We start from the raw sequence: 11,379 nt of genomic DNA, 5'->3' as shown, positions 1-11,379 counted from the left end.
ACCGCTGCCTGCTCTGAATCATAAAAGAGAAGCATGCCAGCACTGGGGTTGAGGCTGTGTCTGCCCTGTCTGTCTGCTTTAGCCAAGCTGCTCCTGCTCCAGGGTCCTGCAGCGTGGGGCTACTCCATGTACGTAGGGGTGTGCCTGGATCTGTGACCCCTCTGCATTGCAAGGTTTCATGATGAAGAATTGCCCCTGGAACTGGGTGTTATGATGAGCTGCAATTTTCTATTTCACTTTCAGGAGGAAGCCCTCTGAGCAGCAGCCCCAGCTGCAGTGATGTGCAGCAGCAGCAGCAGCAGCATTATCCCTGCCCTCCATCCCTGCCCCTGTCCTGTGTGTTCTCCTGGGCAGCACGTGGTAAAGCCAAAGGGTTCATGACAAAGCCTCAGCAGTTTTCCCTGTTGTTTCCCCACTCTGTTTTAATGCTACAGGAAATAAACACACTTTAAAGTTGCATCCCATGCAGGTAGAGCTGGCTGCACGCAGCATTTGGTGGCCATGCTGTGCGACCATCTGCAATGCATTACGGTGTCCATGATTCCAGAGCCAAGATTCAGGCAGCCTCTCCTGCACTGGCGCACAGGGCTCAGCCTGCTGGCTCCACACACCCAGCAGGGCAACATGCTGCCACCATCACATGTCTAAACTCCTCCTTTTCATTTCCATGGGGGACCTCTGAACAAGCACGTACAATACTGCGGCTGGTGGAGTCCATTCAAAGGTTCAAGGGAAACCACAAAGCGTGTGTGCTTCCCCAGTTTTCCCCTCTCTCTGACCTGGTGCTGACTTAGGAGTTGTAGGAAAGGCACCGTGGGAGGGGCCAGAGAGTGACCAGAAGTACGGCAGGACTCGGGGAAAGGCTAATAGTGGAATCATGGCTGTGTGGCTGGTGTGGATTTGAGGAACGAATAAGCAGGAGCTGTGCAGAAGCCAGGACAGTTCAGGGGCAGTCAGCAGGTACCTCAGGTAGCAGATGATTCCAGGGATGGGTGATCTTTGCTCTTGCAGATATAACAGAAAGACAACAGGTGCAGGGTTGGGGGATCACAGCTCCTCATGTCAGGATGTAGAGGAGTAACAGCCTCCGTCCATTAATTGTTCACAATGATGAGGGCATTCACAAGCAAGCTGCAGGTGTAGCTATTGTTTTCTGGCTCTGGGCTATTGACATGAGCAATTGTATCAAATTAATCTTTAATCAGATGATAAACCGATAGCATGGGGCTGGAGAGGTGCAGGTCGTCCCAGAGAAACAAAGAGTGTGGTGAATGCAAAGACAGCAGGAGAGCCCTGAGTGGGAAGCAAACCCATTGGGTTCTCTGCAATTTCTTCATCTGAGGATTCCCAGCTCAACATGAGGGGAAAAGCACGAACACAGAGCTCTTCTCCTTCCCGCAGGGATCAGTGTGCGCTTTACTGGCCCAAGACTGCAGCTCCACAATAGCGATGCTGTGCTGTAACACACTGGAGATCTGCCCAGAAAATCATCAGAAAGTATTTTAAACCCATCATAGCATACATATTTATGGATCACCTCTGTTTTGCTGGGCTCACTGAAAGCACTGTGAGGCCTGTTTGACTTTCCTTCATAAAAAGTCTCATGTTTCACATGGGAAGAGATTGGCGTCTCCCGAGCTAATTACTATGGGTTTCCCTCCACCTCCACATTTTCCACGCAGGGTTATGCTGGCGACACATTGTCTGTTGCCCCCATGAAGCTGCTGTGTTGCACATGAGTCTCAGTGAGCAGGAGACACCATGGGCCATAGTGAGGAAGTGGCAGTGCACAGCAGCAGAGTCACGGCCGCTATAAAGAGCTCGAAGGGCTTGCATTATGTCATTACTCAATTAGCCTGTTGGTAATAGCACTTCATTAGAGAGAGAGTTCCTATTCACTGGCCTTAATCCGCTTTCTAAAGCAGGCCAGCAGCCATTGAGAGCTTTTCCTACATTGCCGGAGAGGCAGAAAGGGGTTTTGGATCGTGGCCCTGCAATGCGCAGCTGGGAGCACCTCTGCAGCAGTGATACCCTGTGCACACTGCACCCCGAAACGCTGCCCAGCCCACAGGGAGCAGAGCACCTGCTGCTCACCTGTCCTCAACACTGGCTGTCTGCACTCGGGGAGAGGTGTTGCTTTGGGGTCACAGCATGGATGACTGCAGCTGGGGACATGGCACTGCTTCACCCCAAATGAGGAAACCATATAACAGTACCAGGGATATCAATAGGGAGCAGAACCCCTTGCTCTTGCCTTGCCCAGCACACTGCCGCATGTTCTGCTGCTTTGTTTGCCCTCTACCTGCTGTGCAGTGCCTCTCACCAAAGCGTGTGGGCTGCAATGCTGGAACCACCAGCACGCATCTGCCAACCTGGTCTTATAGAAAACCCTCCTCTCTTTCTTTTTCTTTTCATTTTTTCCCTGCATTTTGTTCTGTGAACTGCACCATAGATATTAACTGGGGGTAGGAAGTAGCGTGAGAGTGGTGTGCAGGAAACCAATGTGTGTCAGGAAAGGATGTCAGCGCTGGGCAGCACAGCCGGGGGTGAGCGCCCAGCACGGGAACTCCCCAACTGCCTTGCCTGGGTGATGCGCAGTTTAGAGGGGCAGGAAGCAGAGCAGAGCCCTTCGCTTGCTGTTAGTGCAGGCAGCTGCTTTGATTCATGGGGGTCACTGCAGGCAGCAAAGGAGCACAGAGCTCTCAACTGCTGCCACGACCCCATGGCTGGAGATCCCATATTCTCAGTCTTCCACATCCCAAACGTTCCATATCCTGAGCGTCCTGTATCCTCAGTGTCCCACGCCCTGAGTGTCTCATGTCATGCCCCTCAGCCTTCAGAGCCCCAAAGTTCCTCAGGCCCTACGCTGTGAGCACCAGAGCATTCTCAGCCAATTCCACATTCCTCAGCCTGGGGTATCCATCTGCCAAACATTGTCTTGTGCAGGGGGAATGGAGCTGGGGTTATCTCTTTCCCATAAAGAACAGCCATGGCTCACACCTTAGAGAGGTGCAGCCTAAGCACAGGAGTTATTTTAGGTCAAGAGAAGTACCTGGGTAGAAATTTGCACTAACGTGGTTGTAGAGCTGCTGTCTGTGATCAGTAGTATTCAAACATCACTATTTTCCAAAATGAACTCAATTTACAGCAGTAGATTTCCACCTCTACTTCTTACAAGGCTGGAGGACAGCAGTATGGGGCTTCCATTTACTGGACCCATTATTGTATGAATTATCTCTTTTTCCGACAGGCTGCTCAGAGAAGTTCTAGGTGCTTTGTCCCTAAAGTCATTCAAGGGCAGGCTGAATGGGGCCCTGGGCAGCCTGATCTAGTCTGGTCTGGCTGTTGGCAACTCTGCCTGTGGAAATGGATGATCTTTGAGGTCCAACGCAAGCAATTCTGTGATTCTATGATTCTGTGATTCTATGATTCTATGATTTTCCCTCTGTCTCTGCTGCTGGCAAATTAACAGCTTTATGACAAAGCTGTCTACAGTTTATTCCCCAGAGCACAAGTTTCATTCTCAGTCTGCATGGAGGAAACTCAAAGTAACTGCAGAAAATATTCTGCAAAAGCTCCAGCGGCAGAGAGCCAAACAAAGGGGACCATGTGTACCACGTGCACCAGGCATGCCACACGAGGATGCTCTCATACTTTAGCTGTGGCAGGCTTGGTTGCTTTGCTTTGCTTTGCCTTCTCACAAGCCCCCAGCCCTTCTCGCACATGCCATCCAGGAAAGGCACCTACAGGTCTCTCTCTGGTGCTGGGCACAGCTGTAGGCCCATGCCATCATCAGGACTCAGCATGTCCCTGAGCCATCACCATAAGCAGAGCTTTCTGAAAATATCCCCTTGCATCCCATCCGTCCATGTGCCATCTGTACCGGACAGTCCTGAGATGCGTTATCAGCTGCTGGCTGCTCCATGCTCACCCTGCTTCTTGCTCCCCGCCCATCCCATCCCACTCTGCCTGCCTGGAGTGCTACAACCCTGCAGCACAGTGCAGCCCTGCATGTAAAATTAGCACCATGGCAGGAGGCAGCAGGAGGAGAGCAGCCCTGGGGCCGCAATGGGAAGCAGATGGTCACTGATTGAGCCCACATGTGGTGGTGGGAATGCTCAGCAATGGTGCCCAGCCCAAGGAGAAGGATGCTGTGTGCATTTGAAAGGGGGAAGTCCCCACTTATCTTCTGCCCTCTCCAGCCCCACAAATTTGATTTCTCGAACTTCGCCATAAGGTATGGTCATTTCTGTTTCTTCTCAAGGCAATTTTCCACCCACTCTCTCTGGCCCTGATGGGAATTGTCAGCTCTGAGATAATGGGGAGGATGAATGGTTAGCACAGGATGCTGCATGAAGCCCAAGTGCTATTTGCAGGCAATTTTAATAAGTAATAATAAAGAAAGAGGACTCCAAAGGAAGTAACTTGGTACAGCAGACAAGTCAGATTTATCAAGGCAGAGAGGAAATACTCCCCAGAAATGAATCTGGCATGAGTTCCTGCACACCAGTCCCACGATCCTGTCTGCCACTACAGGCAGCTCTTATCTGAAACAGTCTAGTGTTTAAAATAGACTGGAAAATAAATAGTCCTCCAACACAACTGATCCACCAGAGCCTGCAGTTCATCCCAGCAGCATTTATGGTTTTCTCTGGAGTGTTTCTGACATGCACTTCAAGGCCTTCCAGCTCTCTCTTCCTCCCTTGCTTGTGACATTAATGAACCTTAAGGGATTCTTAAAGCACATTTCATGGGCATGTATTTTTAAGCAGGAGAAAGAGAGCACAGTTCTCAGCCTCAGTGGGGTGGAGATGTCTCTGCGAGCCATGTTCCAGGCAGGAATCCATCACACACCAGTTCGGAGCGCTGCTGCAGCCGCTCTGCTGGGTGTGTGGTGCTTCACGATCATTGTTCACCACTGTGTCATCTTACTAGAGTATTTTATTGTTTTTCCAGTCGTACCTAAAACTATCATTCATTATCCTGCCTGTCCAGTGAGTGCCTTGCCATTAATGGATGACACAGTGCCCAGCTCAGAGTTTCCAGTGCTTTTGCCCTGGTGGGGCTGGCTTCGCTCTGCTGTGGTGCTGCCAGGATGTGCAGCCACTGCTTGAGGTGACATTGCCTGGGGACGAGCTGATGGAGCCAGGTGGTGGCTCCCAGCCATCAGGGCCATTGGAGCCATCCTGCTTCCCAAGGATAGGGCACTGGTGGCAATTGCTGTGCTCTGATTGAATCAATCATGTGTCTCACGGCATAGGTGGGAACATCCTACAACACTTCCCAGCCAACTCAGGGTGCTGGGGTGTATTTGACTGGAAATGCCTTTTTGGCCAGCAGAGGCAATGCTCCAAGAACTGAGATGGCTCAGCAGGACCATCCTGTGTCCATGCTCCATGCCCCATGTCCCTCACCACATGCCTCATGTCCTATGCGTGCCCCATGCCCCATGTCCCATATCCTAATTGAGTCCCATGCCTGTGTCCCCATCCCACCATGGCCCAACTGGGACACTTCTGTTCTGCAGCTCCCTGCAGCCCCTGCCGCGTAGTACTTGGGGATGACTATGAACGGTTGTTGCTTTTTTTTTTTTTTTGCTGGAAAAGGCCCTTTCTGCAGGTGGGGAAATCTCTGTTACTCAGTGTAAGTCCTGACAGACTCTTTACAATAGTTAAAAGGAACAGCATTAAGGAAAAAGAACTTAAACAACCCCAAAGTGAAGGGCCTATAATTTATTTACTCTCCCCAGTGAATGCTGGTTGCAAATCATTTTGTGTAAAAATAACTCCTTTCTTCAACTTTTGATCTCTGATATTCCTGTGTTTCCCTTGGGAAAATGAAATCTATGAACTTATTACTAATGTTTCCTGTCCCTGACAGTGGAGCCAGTTGATATTTTACTTGAGAAGCTGAGGAGAGGGAAAAAAAAAGCTGCATAAACTTAATGACTGTAGACTGTTTCCAATCTTAGTTTCACTTTTTCAGATGGAGACTTTCCATCTTACAATGGGGATAGGAAGATTTTTAAATAAAACATGATTTAACCTCAGCCAAACTTCCTCCCAGTGTTTACGCTTTTGGCTCAGGGCTTGATCCATTTAAAGCCGGTTCCTTTTGAAGCAGCCCCGACACATTGCTGTGCAATGATTGTAAATCATCTGTTCCACTTCTGTGCCATAATTCCCACTGTCCCCTGTCCCGTCACTGCCCAGGGACATCCCTGGCTCAACTCACCCATGCTTTTTCCTTTCTGACAGCAATCACCTTGACACAGCTGTGGGTACACAGTGTGGTGACGCAGAGTGTCCCTGGGTCACTGCTGTCCCTACTTGCTGAGATTTGATCAGCACAGAGCTGTGTGGAGGGTTTGTGCTCCACTGCTGATGGGATGGTGTCTGGTCCTAGCCCATGAGCTTTCACTGTTGCACAGGTTTGGGAAAAAAAGCTGCAAACTTTCAGAATTGTCTAATTTTGTCATGTTCCTCCCAAACTAAGCACATTGTGAGCTCACAGCAGACTTTCCTTAGAAATGAAAGTTCTCCAAAACCAGGAAAGCTAAACAACACTGAAAGAAAATGTTTTGGAGTGATGAAATCAGGATGTTTTTCTCAGCCTGCACTATTCCTGTCTGTAGTCGCAGGCCAGATAGTGCAGTGCACTGTCTTTGCAGGGCTTTCCAATTTTTTTCCTATTTTGGAATAGAAAAAGAAATCCCAAGAAAACTTGGCAGCCCAAGCAGGTGCCAGCAGAGCACTCAGCTTCATCCTCTCTCCCTGCCTCCTGTCCTGGCCCTACAGCATATCCTCTACATAACACTGCCCTGGGGGGACCCATGGAGTTCAGGAAGGACGTGGAGTTGCAGGTGGAGTAGGGCAGCTCGGCTGTGAGCAGCAGCTCTGATGCCATTCCTGGAAGCCAGCTCCCACAGGAGCAATTCAGACACTGTTTTAATGTCAGCCAAAATGCAGGGAATAAAAGGAACTTTAATGGGGTCTAAATTCAGCTACGCACCCTGGAGGATTCCTGGCTGCCCCTGTTTGTGACAGATAAATAATCCTGTGAATGCAGTAATGTTTAACATTCCCTCACATTATCTCATTGGCATCCCCAGGCTCCTCAGCTACATCTTTCTCTTCACTCCTTGTCCCACTAACCAGGTTGCAGCAGCACTTAAGATCATTTTTAAAATGCAACCTGGGAGATGCAGATCTGAGAGAGGCATCCGAGCATTGAGCTCATCTCTGCTCCTGATGCCAGCAAAGCCCTAAAACACCATCAGTTCAAGCACATCCCCAGACTGGCAGGTGAGGATGATGCTGATGGGCATTAGCAGTCAACCTGCATCCTGAAGGGGCTGTGGGAATGAAGAGTCCTTGTGTCCCATGGCCTTTGTCCCACGTCCCATGTGCACATCCCATATCCAACATCCCATGTCCTATGTCCGTGCCCCAGCTGGTGCTATGAGCCATCCCCTCTCCCTTCCTGACAAGGTTCTGATGTTTCTGGATGGACAGCTGTAAATGATGTCACTTCTGGAGATGGCCCTGGCTCTGGCTCATATGCAACAGATTGTCACAGGAAGCAGCCCCCGCTTCCCCCACCTGAACAACACCCAGGTTGTTGTCCAAAGTGCACGACTCTCTGGATCATCCAGGGCTGTTGCAAAACTGCTTTCTGTTGCTATCCAGCTACAAAAGGCACTTTATGAGCATGCATCTTGCACAACCGATGTGTCTGCTGGCAGACACTCCTAACCCAGACAAGCGCTCATTCCCTGCTTCCATCCCCTGCTCTGTGATGCAGCCCCAGGCAGATGTCTCTCCTCTCACCTCCCTGCCATGCTCCCTTCTTGCGCCATTCCACTCCAGTCCTTCTCTGTGCCACCTGTGGCAGTCCTGAAAAATGCAGACGGTGGCCGCCATCCTGCCAGACTTTCAGTCACACCAGGAACCAGCTGGAAAGACCGCAATTTTATTTTCATTTCACTTCCCTGTAGCTGCACTTCCCAGCTGCACCCGGCCATGGTGCACACATGCCAAACATTGCCACAGTCCTAAACTCAATCCCTGAGCTGTTCCTCCAAAAGTGTAAGCCCATGGGCACCTATCATGGCACTGGGGCAGGACTCAGCACCCCACAGGCACAAGCGTCCCAGCTGTCTCCTTGGTGGGGATATGGCATGGCGCTGCTTTTTGTCTGGAGCACTCACACAGTTTGGAAGATGTGTTGGGGAAGAAGAGCAGACAGGAAGATGGGAATTGCTCTGATGTAAAGCAGAAATGGGGAAGTGAGTGGGGAGCCTGAGAATGCTTCAGCCAGCAGTACAGTGCTGGAGACAGGGCGAGAAACACATTTGTGTCATTACTCATGGAGAACCTGGCAGAGAGAAGTGCAGAGATAGCTAGTCTTCCACTGGGAAGCACTGCTGGCTCTGCAAGGGTGCTCCGGAGGGAGTCAGTGGCCAATACGGTAGGATCTAGCTGAGTCTTGGAGTAGGAAGAACAGAGCCAGGGCAGAACTTGGGCAGCATACTGTGGAGGTGCTGCAAGGATGCAGGGCAACATCCCAAATCCAAGGGGATCCCACACCACATTTCCTTGGTAATGGCAGTCAGTGAAGCATGGCAGCCCCTGGTGCTCCCTTTGGCTTCCTCCAGCAGCAGGATAATGCAGCCAGGCCGCCTCTTCCAAGAACACAGAGCTGTGATGCAACTGCATGCAGGCTTGTCCCCTCAGCCCTTGTAGTCTGAAGTTTTCTTTAAGGCCATAAAGCAAGCTGGGAGCCTTATTGCATCAGTTTGGGACAGTAACTTTTTTGTTATTGGATGTCTGCAGGCCATCATCCCACATCTGACTCCTCCTTGCTCAAGGCAGATGTCTGTGTCGGGTCTGTCAGGTGCTTAGCAGGGACATGGCTGAGCAGAGGCGTTCCCAGCTGGGGAATGGAAGAGGCATGGCAGCAGGGTATCGCACAGTACAAGTGGGAAGCAGTTCTGCTCTCATGGCAGCAGGTGCATGCAGCCCACAGAGCTGGGCACATACAGCACAACCTGCCCAGAGGGAAAGTCACATCTGGAGAGGAACAGATCCAGAATTTCTCTCCAGCCTCCTCTAGCTGCACAGTGCAAGGGTGACTGGAGATGGTCCAAAACTCTGCTTTTATGCATTTGCATCACAAGCAGGGGTAAGTCCAGATGTGAAAACAGAGATAGTGGGGCTCTTCAGCAGAGCTCTCCTGGTTGCCTGCCACTGTGCTGCACACCCCAGCAGGGCAGCAGTGCTTCCCAGGTTGGGGAGCAGACTTTGGGGATGCCATGGGAGTGTCTTCCCATGCTCGCACTGGAATCACTGAAAGTGATTTGTGAATGAGCCTGAGCTCAGATTTGGCAGTGCAGAGGGAACCACTCTGAGTCAGTCCTAGGATGCACAAGGCCGGCAGGGATGCATCTGACTCCAACCACCACCTCTTTACCCTTCTCATCCCCATAATGCGCCCCGGAGCTGCTGGGCCAAGTCCAAGACAGCCTGGAGGATTCAGCCTGTATCCAGATAGCCTGACAGTGCAGTCTCTTCTGGGGTGCATCCCCATCCCTGCAGGGCTCCTCATGTGCCCTAGCCCTTGCCTCGGGGCAGCCTGGAGCTCTATAGCTGTGACTCAGACATTAGTCAGAGTGTCAGGGAAGTATTCCACATACCAACATTAGTAGGAATGTTATTTACTGAGCACCGAAGAGTTCTGACAGGACAGAAAGGCTTGTGCCCAGCTCTTCCCCATGTATGGATGTGCACTGGTGTTACTCAGCAGGATATGGCACAGACAGAGGATCTGGGGCTGCGGTTGTGCTCGGGGACCAGCAGCTTGGAAGAAGCGGCTGGGAACAGAACAGACCTGCTCCAGCAGTACCCCACACACAGACATGGGCTGTGCTGGGAAACAGGCAGCTGTCTGCTGGGATGTATGTGTTGGCATTTTGGAGGAATGGGGAGCGAGCAGCAGCAGAAAGCTGGACAGCGGATCAGCATTCTGTAAAGAAATTTAGTAATAGTGCCTCTTTCCCTTAAAAAGTCTTCTTACATGTCAGAGCAAATATTTTTATAAATGTACAATTTCACTTCCCATCTCTGATGTTTTACAAAGGCTGACAGTGAGCATTCTCAAAGACCAACACTTTCCCAAAGTTGTTGGCTTTGCTCAGGGCCAGTGATGGGGAAGTCCATGGTCCCCCAGCCCAGGGGAGACACGAGCTGCCAGGGAGATTTTCCTGACGCACAGATATGTCCCCAAGCCCCGCTGTCTGCTCAAGTACTTCAAAGGCTCCACACATGCAAACAGATGAAGCACAGTGCTGAGTCAAGGAACCACTGGTATCGTGGAGAGCTTGGGGCCACGTGCAAACAGGGTCCGTCAGGTGGGCACAGGCTATGGGACAACAGGGTTGCTTGTGCTCATCATGCACGGGCAAATGAGAAAATATGGCGCTTTTGTCCTCCTGCATCCCAAAGCCTCTCCATTTGAACCCAAGCACGCCTGCAGGGAGCCCCTGGGCACTACAAGCAGTCAGATCCCTCCCAATGATCCCAAGGCAGAGCTGGAACCACTGCAAGAGCTGGGGAGAGTCAACAGGGATTGCTCCTGAGCAAAAGGAATTTTTAGTGTGGCTTAGCACATGTGAGTGTGTTTTATGGTTCTAACTTGTCCAGGGAAATTTGCAGCATGACTCATGCGTCTTTCTGGAGTTCATGAATCACTGCATTGTGCCGAGAAGCAATGAACGTGCAGTGGCAGCGCTCGGCATAGCAAAGTCCCTGCAGCCGCAGCTCCGCACAGCGAGGCCAGGATAGGACACCGCTCCACTCCAGCACATCAGAGCCCAAGAGCTCTTTGACAGCTCCTTCAGAATGCCTCTCTTTTCCTTGGCATCTCGGAAAGCAAACAAATCCAACACGAGGTCATGCATACGTGTGTCCCTTCAGTAAACAGTAAAATAAATAAATAAATAAATAAATAAATAAAAAGGAATCAAGAGGAGTTGTTTCCCTGTGCCCCTCTGCCAGCACCACACCTCTCCCCAAATGCCGAATACACCGTTTATTTTCCTTCCCATTAAAGTCTCCCCAACAGTCTGGCTCTGGGAAACTCAATTTACGCTCAGACCTCTCGGTATATTATTCCTAACAGGAACAGAAAGGGGCAGTCAGCGAGGATCGGCTCCGGCAGCCAAACAAGCTGCCTTTGGTTTCTCACCGGCACGCAGCATAGGGACAGGAAGTCCCCGTGCAGACAGAAAGTCTGCAGCACCGCGCCGTGCCACCGCCGCGGCTGTGGGTCCTGCGAGTGCGGGGGCTGCGGGAGGAACGCAGACACAGCGGCTGGGGCGGC

The sequence above is a fragment of the Meleagris gallopavo genome, chromosome 22 (assembly GCF_000146605.3).
Source record: "Meleagris gallopavo isolate NT-WF06-2002-E0010 breed Aviagen turkey brand Nicholas breeding stock chromosome 22, Turkey_5.1, whole genome shotgun sequence".
NCBI lineage: Eukaryota > Metazoa > Chordata > Aves > Galliformes > Phasianidae > Meleagris > Meleagris gallopavo.
Note: the sequence above shows the minus strand (reverse complement) of the source record.